Source organism: Equus quagga, chromosome 7, assembly GCF_021613505.1.
Source record: "Equus quagga isolate Etosha38 chromosome 7, UCLA_HA_Equagga_1.0, whole genome shotgun sequence".
NCBI lineage: Eukaryota > Metazoa > Chordata > Mammalia > Perissodactyla > Equidae > Equus > Equus quagga.
Window position 1 is genome coordinate 9949766 of NC_060273.1, and position 26312 is coordinate 9976077.

The 26312-nt window shown below is 47.6% G+C and overlaps 1 protein-coding gene across 7 annotated transcripts in view; it reads left to right on the plus strand.

Annotated features, from left to right (window-relative positions):
- SNX29 (sorting nexin 29) overlaps nt 1–26312 on the plus strand; it is a 505847-nt gene that overhangs the window by 124635 nt on the left and 354900 nt on the right. The gene's annotated exons all lie outside the window — the stretch shown is intronic.

Consider the following 26312-nt stretch of genomic DNA (forward strand, 5'->3'; position numbering starts at 1 on the left):
CCTTAATGCAAAATGGTCATGTATCCTACACTCACTCACTCTACATCTTAGAGATCGTTCTGTATTGGTGTACATGGGGCTCTCAGCTTTTTAATGTTGTTAGTGCCGTCGAGTCGATTCCTATTCCTAGCGACCCTGCCTGTCTTTTTGCACCATCCTCTCCCCTTCCGGCGCTATCAGTCAATGCTCCACTGCTATTCACAGGGTTTTCATGGCCAGTTTTTTGGAAGTGGTGACTAGGTCCTTCTTCCTAGTCTGTCTAGTCTGGAAGCTTCACCGAAACCTGTGCCCCCGGGGTGACCCTGCCGGTATTTGAAATACTGGTGGCATAGCTTTCAGCATCACAGCAACATGAAGCCCCCACAGTATGACAAGCCACCGACAGGTGGTGTGGTTCCAAACCTGACTGGAAACTAACGTAGGAGGGTGAAAGTGCTGGATCTTAACCACTAGATCACCATCTTTTAAATAGCTCATGATATTTCATTGTCTGACTGCACAGAATTTATTTGACCAGTGAGCCAACAGCCAGGCATTGAGGTTTCTCGTCTTTTGCTGCTTCTAATGCCACAGCGAATAACCTTTGCGCTTGTCATTTTGTTCCTATATAAGTATATTTGTTGGAAAAGTTCCTGAAGGTGGAATTGCAGGGTCTGTGTGTAGTGCTTTTCTAAGTTGGAGGGCATTCGGATCATCAGCCTGCCCTCCACGGGGGCCGAGCCAACGTGCTTTCCACAGCGGTGGGTTAGAGAGCCTGATTCTGCACAGCCCCGCCCACAGGGGCCGATCTGCTTCGGGTCTTGATAATATCCCAGATGAAAAACGGTGCCGGCAGGATATTTTTCATTTGCATTTTGCTAGTTAAGAGTGTGGTTGAGCCTGCTTTTTTTTGTGAGCCACTTTATTTCCTTTTCTGTGACTTTGTTTATATCTTCTTGAAGAAAACTGTAAAGAGAATCTAAAAAAAATCCCAGCTCCCATAAAAACATGCGTTTTTACTGAATTTGTTGACATGTGAACATATTTTTATGGACTATACTTAAAATCTATAGCATGTCATTACTTAGGCTGCCTCCCTCCACTTAAGCAGTTTTTATTGTTTCCGTATCAGCTTCATGTTAAGTGTTTTATAGACCTAGATGTGGCATCATATTAGAATAGCTGTTTCTGATTGGACATCTGAGTTGTAGTTTTTTCCCGTTTTAGGTTAGATAAATAGTTCATTGGTGGTTCTTTAAAACTACTTTTAAATAAGAACAGGAGGTGAATGTGTCTTGTGGATGTGCAAGGGGAGTCCAGAGTTAAGTCAATTTACAGCTGCATCTTTTCCCATCGTTGTGCTGCCAGGTGATGTGAGTGGCACTGATGTTAATTGTCACATATATGTAATTGGAAGTTGGCACCAGGATCCCATATTTAATTTCAATTCGAGCTTCTTTCTTCACGTTTTAAAATGGCATCTCAACAGCATCAGAGACAGCTATATGACTGTGATAAATACAGTAATAGGTGCCAAATTTGGCGTTTTCTCACCTGGATCGCCGTTTTACCTGGCCAGTCTAGGGTTCTGTGGCTTAATTGCGTTTGTTCACAATAAAGACTTAGGGCTGTTGAGACACTGGTTCTGAATCCTCGAAGAGAGAGAGATACATTCCCTGTCATTTTTGGATTGTTAGGAGTCAGCTTAGCTTCCAGTGCCTGCTCCATTGCTTGCAAATTGTGTGTTTCTGGGTGAATTGCTTGACTTCCGCAAGCATGCATTTCCTCATTTATGAAATGGAGAGGGTCGTCTTATCCACCAGAGAGGACTAACGAGAGGAATGTCTGTCAGCTGTTATAACTGCATTTTAGTATATGATCATTCCTGGGAAAATTTTAGCCCATGAATGGGATAGAAAAAGCCAATTTCTTAACCAAGCAATTTTATAATGTGAAGTCTCCCCATTTAAACAATTGATAGCTGGGAGTTGAAGGCGTTTAAGGCCTGGACGTTTGCAGTTTGCAGGTAGAAGGAACATCCATAAAACAGGAAAATACTTCAGAGGGAGAAAAAAGGAAAGCAAACCGAGCAGCTGGATGAGTAAGTTTTGAAAAATTCTTCTGCTGACATGTTCCAGACAGAGTTCACCTCTGCCAGCTGTCAGAACTTTCTTCCTGCTTCTGGCCACAGAAGGAGTAGCTGCCTGTGTTGTCAGATGGTGGACCTGCATGGCCAGTTGTTGCTTGGAGGCTGGGGGGCCGTCACTGATGGGGTGCAGGCAGGGTGGGGCAGCAAAGGGTCACAGGCTGGGGCCAAGGTCCGTGTGGGTGCCTTTGGGCTGCCTGTTCTCAGGTCCACGTGTGTTCAGGTGGCAGATTTCATGATGCAGCTGGTTTAGCCTCGTGGTTTGTGGCACGGATCCGGGCATTGGACTGCAGGGGTCAGATCATGCCCCTGCTGCTTCTTAGTTGTGTGACCTGAAGCAAGTTACTTAACTTCTCTGTCTCAGTTTCCTTAGTTGTAAAATGAGGATAAGAAAACTCTCCCCGCATAGAGTGGTGCGTGATGAAATGAGAGACCATATGCTGGCTCGACAGCTGTGCTTTACAAAGGCTCAATCAATGTTGACTATCATTCTCATTTTTCTTTAGCATAATAATTATGTTACTAAGAAACCTCACCTAATGAAAAGTTATATTTTAACAGCAATGGTGCAGAAAGAATGAAGCGCTAGGCTCTTTCAGACCCCAAAATGTGAACTACTGAAAGTGTTTGTGGGGATGTGTGTTTCACTGGCTCTGAGTGAACAGTTGTAAGACTGAAACATCCCTGAACAAATTAAGCATTTTATTACACATTCCTTTGCTGAAAATTAACGGCTTTCCTTTCGTGCTATCGTGGCTTAACCAAGAACAAGGTCATATAACCAGCCCAGCCCTTGTGTGGCCCCATGCAGTTGCCCTTTCCTGGGTGGAGGCCTTAGAATCAGTAGCAGTTCAGGGTAGGAAAGTCTCATTCCCTAAATAATCGATTGCCTTATTTCCTACTGAATTACGAAAACTCAAGCCTTGAGACAGGTGTTCACAGAAAGAGGACACGCCTTTACATGAGAAGCACCGTTAAGGGAAGCAAGTGAACAGAATTGTTGGTTGTTGGGGGGACACTTTCTGTTTCTGCTCCTTGTATCGGTTACCTCTTGCTGTGTCACAAATTATCTCCAAATTTAGCAGCTTAAAGCAATGAAAGGTTATGATCCTCCACAATTTCTGTGAGTTAGGAATCTGAGAATGGCTCAGCTGGTGGTTCTGGCTCAGAGTTTCTCATAAGTTTTCAGTCAAGCTGTTGGCCAGAGCTGCAGTCATCCGAAGGCTTGACTGGGGCTGGAGGGTCCACTTTCAAGCTCACTCATATGGGTATTGGTGGGAGGCTTCAGTTGCTTACCACGTAGGCTTCTCCATAGGGCTGCTCATAACACAGCAGCTGGCTTCCCAGAGTGACTAACCCAAGAGCAAGAAAGCACACCAAACTGGAAGCCACTGTGTTTTTATCACCTAATCTTGGAAGTGATATATGATCATTTCTGCTATATTCTGTTATCACTCAGTTCAACCCTGTTTCAGTGTGGGAGGGGTCTACACATGGACGTGAATGCAGGGGTCATTGGGGGCCATCTTGGAGGCTGCCTACCAAGCCCACCAGGCTTGTTTCTCCCTGGAAACACTACCCCAATCTTCCATGGTGAGTGCTTCATCCTCCCCGTTCTGTCCATGTGGTTTGGTGGGACTGACCATTTCACTGCCCCACCTGGGCTCCAGAGCAAGGCAGGTGCTTCAGGCCTGGACAGTCAGCTTGTTCCATCCCTTGGCCTCTGTGATTGGGTCACAGAAGGGAATGTGGCCAAGCTGATCTGATAAGAGCCAATTTTAGCATTATTGAGAGGCTATAATGTAAGCCAGGAGTTGTTGGCAGCTGTTTTTACCACTGTGTAGGAAGATCTTGACCCCAAATGACACATGAGAGAAATGGAGGGAGAGAGAATTCAATAGGCCCCAATTACGTAATTACATCTCCTGGATCCAGTCTTCCCTGAAGCTCTTTTTCCTCTGGACTGCTCAGTTTTGTGAGTCAATAAATTCCTTATGTTACATGAGCCAGTTTGTGACTGCTTTTCTCTCAGTTACAATCCTAAGAGTCCTGCCTAACCAGGCTTCCTGGTTGGGATACGAGGGGATTGGGGCGAGTTGTGTTTTCTGTGCTTAAGAACAGTTGCTCTCTCAACAGTCAGCCTGCCAGGTCCATGAAGGAAGTTCCAGTTCAGCTGATTCACCGAGGGGGTGCAGACAGTGTCTTGAGGGGCACCCGCTGGTTGTTTCAGAGCACTGCCCAAGGTCTTCTCTTCCTGTCTCTCGTGTCGGGACCAGCCTTACTAGTGATCTTCTGGCACAGCTTTTCTCTCCGACTGAGGAGTTCTGGTGTGCTAATGGGAGTGTGTTGTTCTTAGTTGTGTGACTAGGGCCCATTGCCTTAACCCCCTGAGCCTCTGGGTCTTCATTTGTTTAAAAATGTAAAAGGGGGCGGGTGGTATGGGGTTCTCTCGGTCCCTGTCGTGAGGTGATGGTAAGCAGGATGCTGTGCGGGTGTGCCCTGGTTACTGCTGGCCTTCGTGGGGCTGTGTCTAATCCTTGGCTAGGGAAATAGCACAGAGACTCAGGTCCTGGCTCTGCCACTTAGTTTTCTAAATCTCAGTTTTCCCGTCTGTAAACTGGGGCATAATAATAATAATAATAATAATTTGCTTTTGGTGGCATAAACCCAAACTAAATTAGCTTGGGTTAACGGGAATTTTGTGTTGCTGAAACTGGTCACTCTCCTCAGGCAGCGTGGGACCCAGGTGCTCGGGTGAGGCCAGCGCTCCCTCTCTCCCCTGCTCTTGGCTCTGTGTCCTCTGGGTGTTAGTGTCATTCTTAGGTAGGGCCTCTGCAGCAAAGATGGCCTCTGTTAGCCCCAAGCCTCATGCAGGATCCAAAGACAGGCCCTTCCTCCTGATGTCCCTATATAACATTTCCGGAAGACTCCTCGCTGGGCATGTTGCAGTCAGCAGTGAGCAGAGGCCATGATTGACAGCCTTGCCGGGTCCCCAGGGCAGGCAACGGGCACACAAATCATGTCTGTTATCCTTCTTCATAGGATTGTGGAGCTTACATGAGCTAATGCTCCTAAAGTGCTTGGCGCAGCTCCAGGCCCATCATAAATGCTCAGTGGATGTTCCCTGATTTCTTCTTAAGAAAGGCAACTTGGTGCCTTGGCCATGGGTGGCCAGGGATGCTGAGGCTAGGCCAGAGCTCATGGATCCTCCTTGTTCCAGCTTCCCCCTGCAGCAAGCGTCTGGAAGCCTTTGAATGAAGGCCTTCCTTTGACCTTCAGCTCCTCTTGGTGTTATTTTTCCAGCCCTGCCTGCCCAGCATATGTCCCTTTTGGGCTGCAGAGCGTTGATCTGCCATGACAGTATCTTGCGTGTGAGACAGAATTGTACTGTACAATCTGTGAGGGAAGGCTGGACCAAGGGCCTTGGGAGCCCTGCTCGCATCACTCCAGCTAGTCCCCCAGGAGACCTTTAACGGCCTTCTGTGAGGCTTTCAGTCTGTTTCTGCCCTGAGGCTCAGTCTCTGCCTTTTTTTGTTTTTAAATCATTGGAGAAATATGAAGACTATGCCTTTTGTGAAAAAGGATAGTAAATTTCTTTAGTGTCCATCTAAAGCCATTGATTGTTTTTAATCATAAGCGGCAAATGGTCAGAGTTGAGAAGCTCAAACACAAAAGATACTGGTTTGAATTCTGAGCCTGTCCTAGGTTAGGGATGGCCTTTGGAACTGAGGGTCTGGACCTTTTCATCACCAATCCTCAGTTGGGAAATAGTCTCTTACAGAGAAAACCAGTAAGTTTCATCCTGTTGCCAATTCTGGGGGTGGCTGCCTGGGGTTCTGGGTTGAGAAGGATTTGGGGGTCTCATCTGGGCTCAACAGGAGGAAGTGCTGTTATTGATTAGCAATGTCTGCTGTGGACTTGGAAAGGGGAAGTGGTAGCAAGCAGGCCAAGAACTTGCCATCCCTATGTTAGTGCTGGTGGAGCCATGGAAACTACTTGGGATTAAGTCCCAAAGCCAAGATGGCAGTGTTGCACATGAGATGGAAAAAGGGAGAATTTGTCCTTGTTTTATGAAGTCCCCGTTGTTCAATTCTGTTTGGTAAAAGAAACATACTCTGGAGGAATATCAAATCCGTTATGTAAAACAAAACAACAAAACTTTGCTCTCATGTTGAGCAGAGACCAGAAATAAGGCCCAGTTTTTGTCTGTGCATCTTTCAAAAAGTTAATATTTGCTTCATGTCTGATGCAAAAAGCCCACGTTTATGGACTGAGAGTTGGGGAGGAAGAGCGGGGTTCTTTTCACTGGAAGAAGTGTTGGCGCAGGGGACAGTGTGCTGTCTCCTAGAAGCCCTCCCCTGTGTTTCTCCCGCACTGGGATATCAGCCGTGGCATGATTTTTTTTTCCTTGGTTGGTGGTAGGGGTTGAACTCTTCCAAGCACCAAGGTTCAGCCCTGATCGTCAAATCTGGTCAAGATAATTCCATCTCCTTTCCACAGTGACTGGTGCGGGTCACCACGGCTTGACCCAGTTGGGTGTGGTGATGGGACTTGGTTCAGGAAATGGGCATGCGCTCTCATTCTGGCCATGGAGACATAGTTGGAGGTTTGCTAGGACTTTGGAGGAAGATGGTCCCTTGGTCACTGGGTGGCTGGGATGACTCCCTTCTTCTGGACCATGTGCTGTGAGAGAGTAAAGACTGCTTTAGCCATTTTACCACCATGAAGGGGAGACAGCCTTGGGGTGAGGCTTATGCTACGGTTTGGAATGGAGAGGAGAGGTGAGGGAACTGGGTCTTAGGACATCAGTGGGCTGCTGAATCAATCTCCTCTTGAAGGCAGATTTTCCACTTATGTGGGCCACTAAATTCCCTTTTCTATTTATGCCAGTTTGAGTTGGGTTTTCTCTGTCTTGCTACATCAAGAACATTCATTCATACAGAAGGCTTTGCCTACCATCTGCTGCCTGACCACGGGCTAGGTCAGGTCCCTCCGTGCTGTACTTCCATAGCAACCAGTGTCCCTCCATGGTGTTAGTATCAGTCATGAGTCTGTGTGGTCTCCCTTTGAATCTGTAAGCTCTGTGAGGGCAGTGACCATGCTTTTGTGCTTTTACCTCTTCTCCTTTGCAACTAGCACAATGTCCAGCACACAGTAGGTGCTCTGTAGTGGTTAAATAAGGGAGTGAAGGGACCATGGGATGAGTGACAGTGCCACTTGGTCCTAGTCTCATTGAGAAATGCCAACCTTTCAACACCTGATGGCTCTCTGCGGGTAGCACCTCCTGTCAGCACAAAGTCACGGTGAGCTTAGCTTCAGACCTGCTAATGGCATCTTCAGCTTGGAGATGATATTCGGGTCACTTTTTGGAAATTGGGGCTTTCTGGAAATCCCTTAGCCATCCACAGAAATCTTACCGCTTAAGATAGGTAGATCGTGAGAGCTTAGTATTAAGTGATGGGAACCCACTGGAAACTGGCTCATGGAAAAGTGCGGTTGATTGGGTTGTGAACTTTCTAGTTTAGAAGAGCGAGCTCTCTGTCTAGCTGGGTCCAGAGCCTCCAGGGGTGTCAGGCTGGACCTGTGTCTTTCCGTGTCCCATCTTTTTCCCTTGGTTGCAGCTTCATTCTCAGACCTGCTCTTCCCTTGTGACAAAAGGTTCCCCAGCAGCTCCAAGCAAAATCCCGTCAGCTTGGCATCCTTAGTGGAAGGAGAGCACTGCTTCCAGAAACCTCCGAAAGTCCAAAAGTCCTGGGCTTCAGTCTGATTTACCCAGTGGAATGCATCGTTCTTACAGTCCAGGCCTGGGGGACGTGCCCCTCTGGAGCCAGGAGGTAGCTAGCTTTTTCTCACCCAGAATATATGGAGTAGGAATGAGTGACAAAAAGGAAAACTTTTCCTTTTTCTGCGTTCCCTCAAAAGGAGAATTGGGGCGCTCCTCCTGTCAGATGGGGTGTGAATGCTAGGTACACAAAGACAGGAGACACCCCTGCAGTGGGCTCATGGCCTCCTGACGTTTGGATTCTTAGGCTTCTCAAAGTAAAGGTGCTGTGCTGTCGCTCTTGAGCCAACCCTCCTGTGTGATCCATGAAATCTGGACTTCAGCCATTCTGATAAGTCGTCCGATGTCTCTGCGCTGTGTTCTTTTGTGTCTTTCCGTGATTGGATCTTAATGTCAGATAATGATTTGACCTCATTAGCAAGTGCTGAATCCAGCTACTTTGCTGCTTTAGATTTGTAGTTCTGTTATTTTGTATATGGGACGCCGTCACAGCATGGCTTGCTGAGTGGTGTGTAGGTCTGCGCCTGGGATCTGATCCTGTGAACCCCAGGCCGCTGAAGCAGAGCACACAAACTTAACCAGTATGCCACTGGGCTGGCCCCAGTATTCCTTTTTTTATACAAATATTTGGCAATGCCCTTTTTACTATCCTGAAATGAAATTCATAGCTAATAGACTCTATCTACTTAACTAATTTTTAAAAAATCATTATAACACCCTAACTCTAATTTGAAGGAGAAAGAAAAGAAAAGTAACATAATAAAAAGTAGATTTCCGTATGTACTGGCCGGGCACTGCATTGCTAGAAAACATGATGTGGGTAAGCGCTTGAACCTACTTATAATGCACAAGTTTGGATTTAACGGCGGTAAGAAGATCACAAGGCATGCTTTTTAAGAGGCACAGAAAATGAAAGAGCAGAGCATGGGTGGATTCTATAATAAGAACTAGTATATTCAGTGTATATTACATGAATTAGATTGCAGGCTCAGATCATTAACAAGTTTTCCACCTACAGGGAGGCTGTCAGGACAGTTGAAAGTGTGGCAGGGTGTCCGTTGCTCTTGGCTGTGGGACTGCCTTGCCTTTCAGGACGGCTGGTCTGCCTGGCCCCCTCTCTAAATGCTGCTAGCACCCATCACTGTGATGATCAAAAGTGTCTCTACACTTTTGCTTTGCTTAGACTTTGCTATCCATTAGTCACCAGGGGAGCTGTTAAAACCACTGTGCCCACACCTCCAGAAGGCAGGACGGTCCCCAGTGAGAATTTTTGCTGTAGCCCTTTCCCCAGTGTTCTCACTTTCAACACTATTTGCAAACGTACCATCAGAATTTTGTGTTCAGGAGCCTTCCGGTCCCTTTGCAATTGCCTCACTCTTTTAGCATCCTTGCCCAGGGACTGAACCCTGACCACACTGAATTATCCTTTGAGCTCTTACTGCCTGTCCCGGCCCACCCTGGCCCTCCTGGCCCTCACTTCTCCTTGGGCATGAAGCTTGCTTCCCCAGGGTTGCTGGCTCTTTCACTTGGCTGGGTCTCATTAGCTGAGTGAGTTGTGCTCTTTGTCATTCTTTATGTCATTCTTTAGCACGTCCTTGTCAGCAGCTGACAGGTCTTTAATGACTTGCACCAGAGCAGCCAAGGAGAGTTGAGTGCATGGGGTGGGACCGGGATGAGTACAAGACACACGTGTCAGAGCAGGAGATGAGATGGTTTAGGGGGAGCTGGTTTTCCTGAAGTTGAATGCTAGTGACATTCAGTGAAGGGTGGATGGGTAGTTAATACTCTTTTGTTCATTTGCTCATCAAACATCTATTCTGTGTTAAGCTTCGTCAGTCAGATAAACAAGATGCAGCTGACTCTGCCCTCTGCACGCTCAAAGTGACGGAGGGAGATAGAAACAAAGATTTTATCCTTTTTGCTGACATTTGCTTGTGCTGCCATTGAGATGGCGGGTCTTAGGGGGAAGTGTGGTGTAATGGTGTGGGCAAGCCTTGGATGTGAGCCCTACTTCTCACCAGGACCAGGGTAAGGGGAGCGAGGTGCTTCAGGTGCAAAATTTAAGGAGGCCTTCGCTCTGAGGGTCATGCAAGTGCTTCTCCTACTTGCAGACGTGTGATTTCAGACGGCCATTTTACCCCTAATGCGTCCCTTCTAGAAAGCTGGGATAATCGTCTCTCCCTTACAGACACTACGCAAGAGACAATGCATGAAAAGTGCTAAGCACAGGGGGTGCCCTGAGTAAGTACTTGGTAAAAGCCAGCCGCGATTCCTCTTACTGGTTTCGTTGAAGTAAATGATCCTGCATTTGAGGCTGCAGAGGGCCATTTTGTGGAGTTCATCCAGCCTGCTGTTGCTCAGATATAGCTGACTTTCTAATAAAGAATTCTCCAGGTTGAAGAGCTAAATGCCTTGCTTAGACGTGGCCATACAATACAGTCACCAGGGGAGCTTTGGAAACTGTGTCCAGGCCGCCCTCCAGGCCAGTTGAGTCTGACTCTCAGGAGGTGAGACCCACATTGCTCAGGGCATTCCACTGGGTGGCCCAGAGTGACAACTGGTGGTTGAGAGCAGCGCTTCTCAAACCTTAACGCACCGGCCAGGCCCTGGGGATCAGGGTGGAATTCAAACTCGGGTTCCCCAGCTCTGGGCGGGGCCTGACGTCATGTATTTCTAACAAGCTCCCAGGTGATGCCGACGTTGCTGGTTCCTAGACCACGCTGCGTAGCAAGGGCCCAGACAGAAAGCTGGTAATGATTTTGAAAGGGTCAGCTGGGTTATTTGCAATCACCTGTGCTCTTAGAAAGGTGAAGGCACTTTGTGATTTTTATCTCAGAACCAAGCTAGGGAGTTAGCTTTTGCTTGGCTTCTTTGAAAAATACAAAGAATGCTATGAGCCACTACAAGAATTAGCGCTATTAACATTTGTCATTTTTGCTTTCAGTTTCATTTTTAAGTGAACTATAAACAACATGAGGGTTGCTTCTGGTGGGTCCTGAAGGATCTGCATGTGAGCTTTTAACAGGAGCCGGTCATCCTACAACTTGCTTTGCTCCCCTGACGTTGAGTTAAATGCTTTCAGGTTAAGATGCACACCAGTGGGATTCTGGGGTGGAATTCTGCCATGACTGGCCAGCTTGAGGTTTCTTGAGAAAGCTCTTGTTTTCACGCTTTAAAAAATTAAGTTGTAAGAGCAACGTAACAACCCCAAATGGAGAAAAGAGTCCCAGGTCTCATGATCCTAGCGTGACAACTGTTTCTGCTCTTAGTCCATTTAAGCACCATTTTTATATAGTTATACCACCATTAGTGTGTACATGCAAGTTTTAGTCTGTTTTTTTATAACGTTTTCTTGTGTTTCTATGTAGATTTCAAATTATGTTTAAATAGAGATTTTTTTTTCCCCACCAGAATATAAAAGTAATGTACAAGTTACAATCCGTAAGTTTGGGAAGAATAGAAAAGTTTAAAGAAGAAAATCCACCTGGACACAATCACCATTAACGTGGTTTATTTATTATTTATGAGGCATTTTATTCCAGTTTATGTATATATTCATTTTACATAATTCTGATCATTCTGGATCTGTAAGTCAGTGGTCTGCTTTGAAAGCAGTTAACATTGATCGTAAACATTTCCTCGTGTTCCTCGCTTACATGGATATCACTTTTGCTGGCCATGTGGAGTGCTGTGTTTGGATATGCCCTTGTTTGTCACATCATTTCTTTTTCTTAACCATTCTTCCCCATTCTTAGGGGTAGTATCTACTTGAGCACATTTTTTGTAAAGCTCTTCCTTTTTTAAAAAAAAAATCATTTTCTTAATCTAGATACCTAGAGTATGAGCATCTGTAATGGCTCTTCAGTCATATTGCCAAAATCCTTTCCAAGAAAGAGGTTTCACTGGATGCCCCCACAGCAGTGTGTGGAGGGCCCACCTCATTGTCATTTTTAATGGCTGTAGGGCACACCACAGTTTGCTTAGTGGTTTCCTCGTAGGTTAGTGTTTTGGCTGCTGCTAGTTTTCTGAGATTGTAGGTAAAGGCTGAGTTGATATCCTCATATCTGTAACTTGTTCTCCCTCTGTCAGTTTCTTTCCTCAGTATGTATTCCCAGGAATGAGATCACAGGGCAAAGGATATGAGTGTTTTAATGGCACAAGTTCTGTGTCCTTGCTCCAGGGTGAGGCAGGAGGACCCACCGACTAGCGGCTTGAGCCTGTTTAATCGTCATTCATCACCACTTGGCTCCTCCTTTTGCGCCTGTGGAAGGTGAAGGTATCCTTGGCATGAATGATCTCCCAGCCCATTTCTCTTTTGGGAGTAGAGACGTGGGAATCTCCCACAGGTAGGAGAATGGAAACGCCAAATGCGTTAGTGTCCAAACTTAGAATGATGGACGCACCTTCTCAAACACCCCGAAGAGTGGAGAGCTGTATAAATTCCTTCACAACTCTTTCAGAATTTTGTGGTCAATGTAAGTTTTCCTAGATATTTTTCTCTGTAAACATGGACAGGAACAAATAGGGAAGAGCAGGGGTATGGTGGCATCTCTTAAAGCAATCTCATAAGGGAGAAAGCCATGTGCTTGTTTATTTTCTCTATTGCTTCTAGAATCCCATCAAAGACTCAGGTTTTGTTGATGAACTAAAATTTTCAGGGAGTAAGCAGCAAGGCATATTTGCATGAACATCTGCATTTTGAAGCACGTGCCCACGTTGAATGGATAAACGTCAGAGCCATTAGTAGTTGGCGCCAGATGCTCTCCGCAAAATGTGCACCAAACACGGGCTTGGGTGGTTCATCAAGATGCAAAAAATATGCAGCTGCTAAGGGAAAAGGAAGACTGCGTCTGAAACATCGCTTTAGCCCATCACTTTTCCCTATCAAAGCACAGAAGCAGGAGGAGATAAAAAAATTACCAACCCTTAAATGCGATAGAACTCTAATTAAAAGGCTATGATAATTATCCACTGGGGAGGGAAATGTGTTTACCATTCATTAACGCTCCATTTGCTGTCTGTTCTAATGAGAAGTAGGTAGAGAAATCTAGAGGAGTAAATAAAAATAACAGTGGTTTTGAGGGATAACCGAAGAGCCCAGAAAAGCAGAACAATTGGAAGAGAGATGCTCGTAAGTGAGTGTCAGTGTTCGTGTTGCTTGAGAGAAATGGTTGAAATTCACCAGCGGACCTAGCCAATCCGAGTTGCTGGAGCCCATTGCTCAGCTTCATGCCCTGGCTTTTCCTGTTTTCCTTGGGAGAGGTAGAATTTGTAACCTGGTTATTCGTAGAAAATAATTTTTCAAACCTTGCCTTTCCGGTACGGTTCACAGGGTGGCAATTTCCATGTCACCGAACATGAAGCCTGGGTCTTAAATATAGCCAGCATGTGAATGCCCTGCAGGCGGTGACAGTGGCAATGACATCACTGCCAAGCAACTTCTTGTTATTTTGGAGCCCAGGAGGGGAGCAACAGGAAGCTCAGCGGAGGGGAGATATTCTTGGCAAGCACAGTAATGCAGTTTAAAGAGAGGCAACTGTCAAGTCTAGTGATTTGGGAAGTTTGCAAGGTTTATTTGTTCACCGAGCAAACGAAAGTTCACCGAGTTTGTACTGGGTGCCAAACACAGACAATGCAAAGATGTGAGGCACTCTTCCTTCCATCATGTGGCTCCTGCCGCCAACCAACCGTCACAGAAGTGTTTTATTTTAAGTGAAGGACTGTTTCTTCAAGTGCAGTCTTACTGGGAAGCTCTAAATGTAACCTTGTTGAGAGCTGAGCTGCACGGGTTGAAGTGGAGAGGCTGGGGTCCTAGAACCACCTACTGTGCTACAAAATCCCCTTGGGAGCCACACCAGAAAGGCCGTTACAAAATGATCATCTAGGATGGAACAGAATTCCTTTGAGTCCCGTGTTCTCTTGTTGCTGGTAGCATGGAGTAAAGAGGTGTTATGGCCGAACTCAATCCGCCGATGGTCTCCACATCCCTTCTCCATCTTATGAGGCTGCTTCCTTTCCCAAGGGGGTTTCCCTGGGCGCGGAGTTAAGCGTGTCTTATTAGATCTTGTTTCTCTCCTCACTCACTCATTTGCCCTTCAGATTTTATAGTATAGTTTCTCCCCTTCCGTGCATTCTCGGTCCCCCTATTTTGTTCTCCAACTTCTTTTTTTCTGTAGCATTTATCATCTTCTAATGTGTTACTCCTTATGATCACTGTTTATTACTGCCTCTTTCTCTTATGTTGTAGCCTCCTGAAGGCAGGGCCCTTCATCTCGTTTGTTCACTGATGGATCTGTCTCAAGGGGCCTGCACAATGCCTGGCACATAGGAGAGCTCAGAAATTTGCTGAATGAACAGCTGAATATTTGTCAATTCTGTGTTGTTTCTCTGCTCTGTTGGGCTTTTATTTCTAAGGTCATTTCATGGTCTAAGCTGGCTGCTAGAGCCCCAGCCATTACGTCTGCATTGTAAGCAGCAGGGAGGATGAAGCAGAGGAAGGAAAAAAAGAGTGTGTGCCGACTTCCTTTAAGGAGGTTATCTGCACGTCACTCCAAACAGTTGGTCACATTTTTCAGTGGCCTGGACTTACTCTGGTAGGGATGCGGAGACTTGGGCTTTTGTTCTTTGGTAGGGTACATTGTCTCCCTAAATAAAACTGAGGAAGGGAAGAACAGGTGTTTCAGAAGGCGTATAGTGGCCTGTGCTCAGTGCCTCGTACATAGTCAACTGTCATTAGAAAAACTCACATGGAGAGACAAGGTAGCTTAGGTTCTGTTCTTTGCTCATCGGTACATCACATTGTCCCCATGGCAACTGACAGAATGGCTTGTGAGTCAGCAAGACCTTGGCTCAAATCCCTTGATTTGAGTGTATTAAGTGTGTTAAGCCCTTGCTGGCTGGCTGACTTTGGACAAGTCACCTTGCCTCCATAAGCCTCAATTTTTAAAAATCTATAAAATGGGGATAATACAGAATGTGGCGTGGGGTCTGATGCCTAGGATGTTAATAAATGGAGGCCTATATATTATCCCCTGATCTTTATCACCATTTTTAGTCAAGTATGGTTTCTAGATGCTAAGCATCCAAAGATTACGAAGACATGGTCTCTGTGTTCCAGAAGCTCACAGAAGGGTGTTCCAGGCAGAGAGAACAGTTTGTGCAAAGGGAGAGAGGCATGAACGAGAATGATGTGCCGAGGAAGCTGCAGGTAGCTCACAATGGCTGCAGCACAGAGTCCTGGAGTCCAGGGTATGTTGGGGAATGACTAAGGAAGGTTCTGGAAGGATAACCTGGGAACAGATTCCACAGGCCCCAGTGAGGAGTCTGGCCCCGGTTCTGTGACACTGGGGCTGGTGAAGGCCTGTAGGAAGGGGAGTAATCGATCAGGTCTGTTCTGTGGACATTTCCCTTAGGGAGAACTGGGTGGAAGGAGGCTAGTCTTGGAGGGGGAGTCTGGGCTAGAGGTTCTTTGAGCCATTCAGGCCAGAGATGGTACTGGTCACATCTGAGCAGGGCCAGCAATTCCAGAGAGAAGATGTGGCAGGTGAGACAGAGGGTAGAATCAACACTGATGAGTGTGACACTAGTTGTTCTCTTCTTGGATTACTGTCTGTCTTCCCAGGAGGAGTGAGGGGAGGTAAACAAGATGTGAATGGAGTACTTGCAAAGCTCCTCTAAGTGGAAGACCAGATCCAACCCGGTCCTTGCTGACATCAGCATTTTCACTGAGGATGGTTAGTTCTTTCCTGGGCCTGTGCATCCTTTGTTAACCTGAAGCCCGTAAGTGGCAGGTTTTTTGAACAGTGAGTCAGCATCACAACTTTAAAAACCTGTGCCCTGTGGCAGGTTATTAGGGCTGGAACGTCAGCTGATGAGCTAATTGTGCCCAGTAATCGCCTCTTCATCATGTGTGTGAGCCCACATCCCTTTGTAATCACCATGGTCACAGTGTCAGCAGGCCCCAAGCTCATGAGGAGGTTGTCCGTGGGTCACCAGTAGGTCACAGGTGCAACTTTGGTTCATTTGTGCAGATTGGGGCTAATTTGTGTTGGCTCCTTTATCTGCAGTGGACATTGCTCAGTTGGGTAAGAGATGCGGTCATTTAGCAGATGGATGCCCTGGGATGCTGTGCGTGAGGCAGCATGTGACCTGGGCCTTCCTCCCGAGTTCACTGTTAATAAGGCTGTGTCCTTGGCTTTTAGAAGACCTTGACCAGGCCCAGGTGGCTTTTCCCCCTCTTCCGGGAACTTTTAAGATTTGTTTGCTTATGTTTCTCCTTCTACTTTTTTTTATTATGGCGTTTTCCAAATACATACAAGAGTAGATAGACTAGTAGAACAAACTTCCGTGTACCCATCACCCAGTCTTAGCAATTAATAGCATCTTATCACTCTTGTTTCACCATCCCTTCCCACTCACTGCTTGGTTTTTTGCTGGAGTTCTTAAAACACATCCCAGATGTCATATCTCCTGTAAATACTGGTTGTAGAGGAATCTCTAACAGACAAGAACTTAAAAACCATAACCACATGCAGCACTGTTATGCATTTAATATAGCACCAATTCCTTGGTATCATCTAGTTTCTAAATTAAAAGATCCTTGGTTGTCTCAGATTTTTATAGTAACCTCCTTTGAAACAATTCTGATTTCACTTTTTTTTTTGGTGAGAAAGATTGGCCCTGAGCTAATATCTGTTGCCAATCTTCATTTTTTTCTTTTTTTTCCTCCTCAAAACCCCAGTAATGTTTGTTCTAGTTCTTCTATGTGGGACACCACCACAGCATGGCTTGATGAGCAGTGTGTAGGTCTGCGCCCAGGATTCGGACCTGTGAACCCTGGGCCGCCGAAGCAGAGTGCACGAACTTAACCACTTGGCCATGGGGCTGGCCCCTGATTTCACTTCTTAAAGTGTGAGTCAACTTGTGTCACTCTCATGTTTAGAACCATCTGTTGCACTCAGAAAAATAATCCACGCTTCTTTCCGTGGCCTGCAAGCCCTGCGCGCTCTGACCTGTGCCCACCTCCGTGCCACTGAGGGTGTTCGCTCTTTCCTCTGCCTGGAACATCGTAACCCCCAGGTCTTTGCATGGCTGCTCCTTCTGCTGTCTGGAGAGAGGGCAGCTTTGTCTGAAGCAGGGCCCCCCTTCTCCTCCAGCCATCTTCTCTTGCGTGTTCTGGTTTTACGCTTCCTCACCTGCCCATGCTTGTCCATTCCTTGGTGGTGGCTGATGTGGACCTCCTCCCACTCCCGGACGGCAGTTCACCGAGCGCCGGGGCCAGGCCTGCTTGGCCACTGCTGTTTCCCCAGAGCCTGGCTCCCGGTGAATGGACAGTGCGTGGCCTGGAAGCCCGGAGCACTCACCTCTTTGGGGAGAAAGTGCTGTGAAGGGAGTTTCTCTTCCTTTTTCCTTTCTCCTCTTTTTTTATAGTTGCGGTGTTGGCACAGTCCAGGCTCTTGGAAGAAGCTCTGGCAGGGATAGCTATTATGTCCAGGAGTAACACACTGTAGACACTATGTTGTAGAACCCGTGGTTTCTGTAATTCTTTCCTGTTAACAGGTGGTCATTCCCAGGTTCTCCCTCAGATTGCCATCTGGAGAGGAGACGGTGTGGCGTCGTGGATTGTGCCCGGGCCTCAGAGCGGGGCCGTTTGGAACCCTGCCCCTTCCTTGCGTAACCTTGAGTGCGGCACTTCCCTTCCGTGAGCCCCAAGTTGCTCATGCCTAAAATGGGGTCAGCCAACATCACCAAACTAGTGGGCGGCAAGGCCTTCCTCACCCCCTGTCCTTTCTGTGTCCTGCACAGAGACCTCTTTTTGTGAGCAGCCACACAGTTGGTGACTGTGTCAGGCCGGGAGGCGAAGGTCCCTGGAACAGGTGCCGCCCGTTAATTACGGGCCAAACGTTTTTTAATAGCTGTCTTTTTCTTTTCTTTCCTAAAGTGTTTTCTGTGTACCAGGGATTGCTGTCACACACAGCAGCTCAGTTACTCCTCACAGTGCCTGTGAGCTGGGTGCTATGGTTTTTCTCAGTTTACAGGAGGCTCACAGGTTAAGCAGCCCTCCCACGGTCACGCACACAGTGGCAGGGTTGGGGTTTGAACCCCTGCCTGCCTCCAGACTCTGTTGTCAAGTGCCCTCGACACCCGCTCTTTGTGGCCATCAGGATGGCTTGTGCACTGTGTGGTTGTCACAGAGTGTCTCTCTGTCATGTCTGTTACTGTAGTTTTGCTGCATACACTGTAGGGTTGTTTTTTTTGGTCCCAGCCCTGGCTGTTTTCAGTCAGAGTTAATGATTCTTTAGAAAGGTGCCACATCCTTCATTTTCAGCTGTAAGGGGTGGGGATGGGGGCAGCGTTTCATCTTCCAAAACACCCTCTGCTTCTGAACCTTCTGCCTTGTTCCTCTCAGAAGTTCTCAACCAGCCTCATGCCATGTTCCAGCGCAGGCCAAAGCCTGTGACAGTCCCCATGTTTTGCCTTTCGCTGCATCTTGATGGGGAGGTTTCGAATGCACCTTTTCCAGAAAGTTTGTGTAGCAAGACATTGTGACAGGAAGACAAATTGTTGAGCTTTAAATTGAAGAAAAACAGAAGGCAATTTATCTGGTATGTTCCAGTTCTGTTCTCCTACCTTTGAGTTTGAATTATGGAGATTATTTCCTTTCGCTTTGAAGGTTAAACTGCTGGGAGGTGTTTTATTGGGGAAAGTTATATTATAGCATTAAGAACAATTAGATGGAAAGTCCTTTTTTATTTTCACAGATTTTGACATATAAATAATTGGAAATTTGGCTGTTTCTTTTGCTCTTCCTTAAAAGAATTGAGAGCACTGGACTAAAATATATTTTGGGGGGAATTGGGCAGCAGGCTCATTGTAATTGCCCAGAGAGGGAGAAAAAACATATTTTTGGAGGTGGAAACCAATCCTCCAGGCCTCAATGGTCCAGATGGGGCAGGCCATCTCTCCCCTCTGAGACCCTGGGGGGGAGCTGGCTTCCCTGTACCCTCAGAGACCCTGAGATGGAGCCAGCTTTTCTGGTGGAGACTCTGGCAGGCTGTCTCATCTTTACAGCACTTCCTCTGGTGTATAATTACCTGTTTGTGTGCATCTCTGATTAGAGTCTGTCTCCTCTACTAGACTCGGAGTCCTGTGAGAGGGCATCCCGTCTCTCCCTCGGCTCTGGCTCTTCATCCGTAGGCCTGAGCCCCATGCCTAACACACGGCAGGTGGTTGGCATCTTTGCTATCTGAGGAACGAACGAAAGCACGCAGCTTGAACCAGACTTGCCCTCCTCCTTCCACGCTCCACCCTCGCCTTCCACCCATGGCTCTCCCTGCTGGCCGCCCCTGGCCTGACATGCTGTCTGACGGCCCATTCCCCTCCCCAGGCCCCCTGCTCCTTGTTGCCCCTGCGCTGATCGGAAGAGAAGACTCTATCCCAGGAGGACATGTATTTGGGTAGAAGGTTTGTGATTATGTGGCTATGAGTGCTTGGAAATAGTCTATGCATTATGTTAGTAGAAAAATATTGTGTTCAGTTGGTGATTCAGAAGAACACGTACAATTTGTCAAGCCTTTGGAAGGAACAGCTAACATTAAGAGCTCCCGAACGTTCATCTTCTTGAGAGCACAAGGATGAGGTGAGCCAATGATAGAGTCCTCAGAAAGGGAGGAGAGGATCTGGCTTGGGTTGAAGGAGCCCAGACCCCTCTGGTGGCCTGGCTGGCAGCCCCCTTTTCCAGTGAAAGGTGGTCTTGCTTTCTCCTTCTTGGGGAGAGACTGTGGGGTCTGAGAGGCATTTAAGTAGAGGTGGTGCTGTGCTTAGATGGAGACTAGAAGGATAGACTGAGCTGGGTGTCTGCGAACACCTTCTCTAGTTTGTCCTGCCGGCGTGGCCATGGCAGCGTGAAGACATGGAGTGATCATGAGCCCTGTGGCCTCCCCTGTTCTGCTGGTCATGCTGTCGCAGGAGCGGACCTATGCCAAAAGGCACAGGGTGGTGTGCACTTGAGGGTCAGGCTGACCTGGCTGGAGTCCTGTTCCCTCACTTCTTGCTGTGTGACCTCGGGCACCTTTGAGCTTGTTTGGTTCGTTTGTGAAATGGGGGTGTGAGGATGAAACAAAACGGAGCCCTTAGCGCCATGCTCGGCACAGAGTTATTGGCAATTAATGTTGACCTCTGTCCCTCTTTCCCCAGTTGGTGCTCAGTAAATTGTTGTTGACTTGCTCCCAAATCAAAGCAAAAATTGTCTTTGTCTGTGGGGTTGAGCTGTTTCTCTAATCATGGGGAGTGGATGGAGAATGGGGTTTGCAACCGCCTGCTGGTTACAGATCTGTCCTCCTGTCAGGAAAGCTCTCAAATTAATATGGTGTGGGTGTTGGTGGAGAGCACATCTTGTTCATCATCTTGGCAATTAGCCCAGCTGAAGCTTCCAAGTGACCCCTGTTGAGGACACCAGTCCCACAGAGGGCTTCTTTTGGCTCCCAGCAATGGCTGGCGCCTCTACAAGTGTGTGACGATTCCCCGCCAAGCTAATCCCCGGTTCTGCCTAATCCCTGGTTCCAGGCAGAGCCTGCGGAGTAGCACAGGGAGCTGGCTGCATTCCCCACCCGTCCATTCTCTCAGAGACCATGGCTCAGTGCCCTGTGGGTTTGGCTGCTGCTTGGAACAGAGGCGAGACCCAGTTCCTAGTAATCAGAGCACCCAGCACGGAGCCGATAGAAGAGGATCTGGAGAACTCTTGCCATTTCATTTGCTAGGCTTTGGTGTTAGATGTCTTGGACTAAACTTTTCTCTCTAAAGATGATGCTGAAGTTTCACCAAAGCTGTTGGTGAGACTCCAGGCCCCATGGGTCACGTCTCCTTGGAGACGTGGCGGTGTATTAATTAAGGGAGGGATGAAAGTACAAGACCACTTGCTGCTACTCCTGCATCCCATGCCCACGGCAGACATTATTAATCAAGTGCTGCACTCTTTGCTGTATCCCCAGAACCTTCTTAGTCCAGTATGTAGGTAGTCACTTCTGATCAGAAAATCTGTTCTTTACCTTTCTTCTCTCTGTGAACCCTAAGAAAGGACAGACTAGCCAAAGGTCTTAAACAGATGGTTCTGAGGCCATGTGGGGATGAAGAGCTTTGTCACACCTGGGAAGAACACTGAGGCTGTGATGATGTGAGCGAGGCTGGATGTCCACAATTGACGACTAGGAACTGCCTCCACGCCCCTTCCTCACTGTGTTCGCACTACAGGTGGCCATCATAGGAAGGGATGTGAGGTTATCACAGGAAGCAACTATTACCTGGGTGGAGTTTGGTGTGGATTCATGATCTGTTTTGGCCTCTGGGTCTGCCTCCCGCATTACAGGGCAGAGGGGCTTATGTGTCTGCTGAGCAGCCCACCAACTTTGAAAGGTCACAGCCAGAGAAATGGTCTGAACAAAGCAATTAAATATAACTCAGAGCTGTTATGAGTCCATGCATAGGTAATGTCCAGAATAGGCAGATTTATAGAGACAGAAAGTAGATTACTGGTTGTCGGGGAGTGGGGTGGGGGCATTTGGGAATGACTGCTGGTGGGTAAGGGTTCTCTTTGGGGTGATGAAATGTTCTAGAATTAGTGGTAGTGGTTGTATATACTTAGGCATGTACTAAAAGCTATTGAATTGTATACTTTAAAAGAGTGAATTGTGAGTTCACAAAAAAAGTGAATTGAGAGCTTAATAAAGTAGCAAAAAGTACATGGGGATTTTAAGCAAAATCAAATTTTAATAACAGCTACTATTTATTGAGCACTTAAAAAGTAACTTGGTGGCAAGCGTTAGTGCCATCCCCTGTTTCTTGATGACGTTGGAACATCAACGTGGGGACGACGATGGACTTTCTCTTCGGGTCTGAAGTACCAGAAAGTTGCTTGCTTTCATTTCCGGCCTCATGCTGGGAGCAGTTAATGTACGTGTGATTCAAAGATATGCAAATCATCCTCCTTTGACCTTCCTAATTCCTCTCAGGAATGCCCATATGTTATAACTGATAAAGCACACACCGGGTTACATTTTCGACAGAGACACAGTAATAATAATTTCACCTTTCGTTTGCATAACACTTTTCCTCCCAAAGGGTATGTATATCTGGCCCCTCACCACATTCTCTGAGGTTGGTATCATTGGCCCCACCTGAAGCCACGTTGATCTCCTTTCTGGCCTTCAGATGTACAAGCGATGCTACATGTACAGGAGACTGTTTTCCCCTCTGGATTTACTGTCCACTCTTCTCTACCTTGCTTCATACCCCAAGAAATGCACCTTGATGGACTCCTCCTCCCAGCTTCCGGTGGGGTTGGCCTGTTAGGTCAATGGGAGGTGCTGGCAGGAGGAAAGCAAGGTTGGGTGTTGATTTTTCTGGCTCCCTCCCAGGTTGGTGGTGGCTGTGCCTGTCTTGGAGGCCACAGCTCCCCACGTGTCCACCCCTGTCATGCTGGGTTCTGGTAACTGCTGCCTCTCTTCCCCTTTCAGACCTGGAGGAGCGGGGGCCCGGGGGCTGTCTGCCATTGTCAGCCTGAGTCCGTCACCATGGCTTGTTGGCTTCTCTTCACCTTGCCCTTCTGTGAAGAGTCTCTTCATCAACCCCAGTGTTCTCCCGCTTCGTGCCGTCTGTTTTCTGCTGGGCTGTGACCGAAACGCCAGGCTGGATCTAGCTCCATGGCTTTGCACTTGATTGCTCCCCTCCTGGAATGCTCTTTCCCCAGATCTTGGTGTGTCTACTCCTCAGGATACCTGGCGCAGATGTCACCATCTCAGGGGGCCCTCGTCTGTCTACCCTCCTCCTCATTCTCTCCTGGGACCATGATGTATTTTCTTTATAGCACTTTGATCCCCAAAACCATCCTGTATTTGGTTGGCTGGCCGTGCCCAGGGTGTCCCTGCTCCCCTAAGTAGACCAGGGCTTGGCAAACATTTTCTGCAAAGAGAGAGGAGATTTTCGGCCCGAGAGGAGATATTTTTAGCTTAGCAAGCTGTATGGTCTCGATTGCAACCACTGAAGTCTGCCGTGGTAGCGAGAAAGCAGCCACAGAGAATAAAGAAACAAATGGGCATGTCTGCATTCCGATAAAGCTTGACTTACAAAAACAAGCAGAGCAGGAATTTGTGGTAGGTAAATTATATCTCAATAAAGCTAATAAAGAACAACAAAAAAATAGGCAGCAGGACCTGCTGTGTGGAGGGTGTTGTTCTGCGTAGTAGCAACAGTGGTAAAATAAGTTAGCGTCCTTGCCCTTGGGGGCCCTGGAAGACAGACGAGCAAGTGTGTGTTTATTGCACAACACAGCTGTTGGTTCTGATGAGAGTTGCAAGTGGCCACAGGTGGACTGGCTCACCCTGCTGGGAGAGTTGGGTACTGGCCTCCACGGGGAGGAAGCCTCCAGCTGCATCTTGAAAGATGAGTAGGAGTTTGGCAGGTGGGCAAGGTGGGATGGCAGGGAGGAAGGCTTTTCGAGAAGGGTGAGTGGGTATAGTGTGTTTGAGGGACTGCCTCTGCAGCCCACGGTCAGAGTGACCAGAGAAGAGTGTGAGTGGACAGAGGCCAGATGGCGAGAGTCCTCTGTGCCGTGCTTGGTGGTTTGGTGGTCGTTGTCTTGTGGAAAGTGGAGGGCTACTGAAGAGGCTGAACGGAAGACCTGACATGATGAAAGAAGCGTTTTCATTGAGAGCAGTATGGAAGATGGGTTGGAGGGGGCTGTAGCAGCAGGAGACAGGGAGGCTGCTTAGAAGCTTCGCACCAAGAGTGGGTCTTAGTCTCAGGAGGATACATATTTGTCAAAGCTGAATTTTATGCTCAGCCAGGGCTGGGGCCTGCCCTCTGCCTTGGAACTTGGTGCGGGAGAGAATGCACAGTTGGCCCACGTGGACTGCGTTTCTGGCTTGATGGACGGTGGTAGCATTCTGTGGTGCAGGAGGCTGAGCAGGTATGGGTGAGGAGAGGATGTGTTCAGATGTGAACGTTCCAGCGGGCTGGGATGAGGAGGAGAGAGGCAGTAACAAATAAGTGAAAAATAAGATTTCAGCTAGTGTAATGATTGAAGGCGCGGTGACAGATGGTTGAGGTGAAGCCGATGGGACACATGGGGTGGCTGCTTTTCTAGCAAGGAGAGCCCTTTGAGGGGCAGGTAGGGCACAGAGCAGCTGAGATTGGAAAGATAAGAAGGAGCCGGCTCTCCCAAGATCTGGGGCAGACTGTTCCAGGTAGAGAGAAGGGCTTATGCAAAGACCCCGGGGTGAGAATGAGTGTGAGGTGTGTAAGGAATGTAAAGAAGGCTAGTGTGACAGGGGAGGAGGGCGTGAAGGGCAGTGAGGTACAAGATGAGGCTGGCGAGGCTGCCCGGAGCCCCATCATGGTCGGGAAACAGAGTTGCCAGTTAATCGAGATTCCTGGTTAATAGGCTGCTGGGTGTGCCAGTTTACTGTTGTGCTGTAGCTGGTGGCTGTGTAACGGGGATTATAAGATGTACTTGGGAATCCGTGATCGTGTGGGTCTGAGGCTTTTCAAAGTGGAGCCCCTACGTCCTTCCTTCCCGCCTGGTGTTACAACTTTAGAAGATTTAGTACTATTTACGAGTGTGTTCCCTTTTGGTTGGTAATGTTTTTTTAAACTTCTCACTTTGGAGTGGGCTGGCATTTGAAAGCTGTACGAGCCGTCTGAGCATTTGGCTTGTCTTTAATCACGGGATTTTCTCACTCAGGGCAGTGAAATTCATGTGGAGCGTGTTTATTCAGGCTTTTTTGACTCACTTCTCCCACGGCTGTTCTTGAGTTTGCACAGCCACCATGTGAAAGAGTCGAGAATTGGCCTTGTTCGGTCCTTTGAGGAATAGGTAAGGAAACACTTCTCAGAACTTGGAGAGATATTGCCTTTTTATTAAGAGGAAAATACGTGGTTTCACCTGGAAGTGAGTATAAATAGAGTAGGCCTGTGTTTCTGCTTTTGAGCCATTATCACTCGGTCTACCTTGCAAACACAGTTTTTCTGGGTATTCGTGCTGAAGTGGAGAGTAGCTTGAATGACACCCCATCTGCAGATACCTTTTTCCTTACCACACTGTGCTTTCTGCTTATTAGGTGGCGCATCTATGGCTTGTCAAGTCATTCAGCGATTCAGTGGCATGAAAAGATAACTTGCTCGTCAGCTCACTTATGCCTAAGGAAAGGGGAAGAGTGATAGATGTCAAAATTGTCTGTCCTTTAGTTTCTGAATGCTTACTCAGCTAAACATTTTTTGTAAGCCTACTTTTCTAGGCTTATTTTTATCATTCAAATATTAAAAATAAACTTTGATTCCCTAAGCACTTCTGGAAGGGCTGTGTATCATTTAGGGCTCTTGATGGTAAACATCAGAAAATCTAGTGCCAATTGACTGAAGCAGAAAGGGGATTCATGAGATCCCATGATCCAGGGAGATTTTGGCTTCAGGCATGGCTGGATCCAGGGTCCACCTCTGTTCCCATCTCTGTGTGGGCCTCATTCCTAGACAGAGTTTCCACTGGCAGGCATGAGATGGCCACAGTAGTTCCAGCCCTGCCATCTTCTCGGTTTTATGTCCAATGGTCAAGACAGAGCTGCTGAGCTCTCAGTAGTCAAATAAAAGGCTCTGGCTTGACTTGCCTTTGGACCAAATGTGTGCCCATTCCTGAGTCAGTCTCTGTTGCTGGAGAGAGTGACATCCTGGTTAATCAGCCTCGAATTACACACTCATCGCTTGAGGTGAGGTGGGTGGAGAGGTCAGTGCCCAGGTGAGCACCCTGGGAGAAAACAGGTGTGGAGGTCCTGGTACTGTTCTGGCTGAGACAAAAACAGGAGCTGCCCCTTAGGATGCATCCTGTTCATGTGTGTATCCCTCCTTCATTGCACCTCCTCCCCCCCCCCCCCCCCCCCGCCCGTGCCTGGCACGGTGTCCCACCTGTACTGATTAGATTCCGTATATGTCCTCAGAAGCCAATGACATGCTCCACGAGAGGCTGCAGGTTAGGCTGTGCACAGGCTGGCCAGAGGGGGCACTGTGGTGCCGGGCCGTGTTCCCAAGTTTGGGAAGCAGGGTGGTTTCGCTTGCTGTACAGAGGGATGTATCTTATGTCCATAGTTATACTTATTTGACTGAGGTTTAGAAAATATAACCCATCAAATGTCTGATTTTTCAGATTGTATTGCTTAGGACAAGGCAAAGTAAAAAAGTGGGTAGTGGAAAATATTATAGAAGTTTTAGCATAAGTGCTGTAGGATATGGTAAAAGCTTGAGAGGGGCCCACGGGTGACTGATGTGTGCACAAGCCTGGCGCAGTGATGGTTTGGAGTATGGGTCTTTGGGCCAGACTGTCCTGTCAGCCACTAGCTGTGTGACCTCAGGCTCCTTGCCTCT